Here is a 306-nt window from a genome sequence, read left to right on the forward strand (position 1 = left end):
GGATGGACCCCGTGGGCTCCTATAGCCCCTGGGGCTGTGGGGACACGTGTGACACGGCCATGGGGACACGGGCTGCCACCGCCTCCCCTCCATGGGCCTGTCACTGTCACCGTGTCCCTGTGTAGCCACTGGGGTCCTCCTGTATCTCATGGCCATGTCCCCATTAGAGTCCCTGTGTCCCCCATGGTCGTGTCCTCATTAGGGTCCCTGTGTTCCCCATGGCTGTGTTCCCATCAGGGTCCCTGTTCTCCTCCATGACCCTGTCCCCATTGGGGTCCTCAAGACCCCATACCCAGGTCCCCATGC

Source organism: Mesitornis unicolor, unplaced genomic scaffold, assembly GCF_000695765.1.
Source record: "Mesitornis unicolor isolate BGI_N332 unplaced genomic scaffold, ASM69576v1 scaffold26977, whole genome shotgun sequence".
In the NCBI taxonomy this organism is placed as follows: domain Eukaryota; kingdom Metazoa; phylum Chordata; class Aves; order Mesitornithiformes; family Mesitornithidae; genus Mesitornis; species Mesitornis unicolor.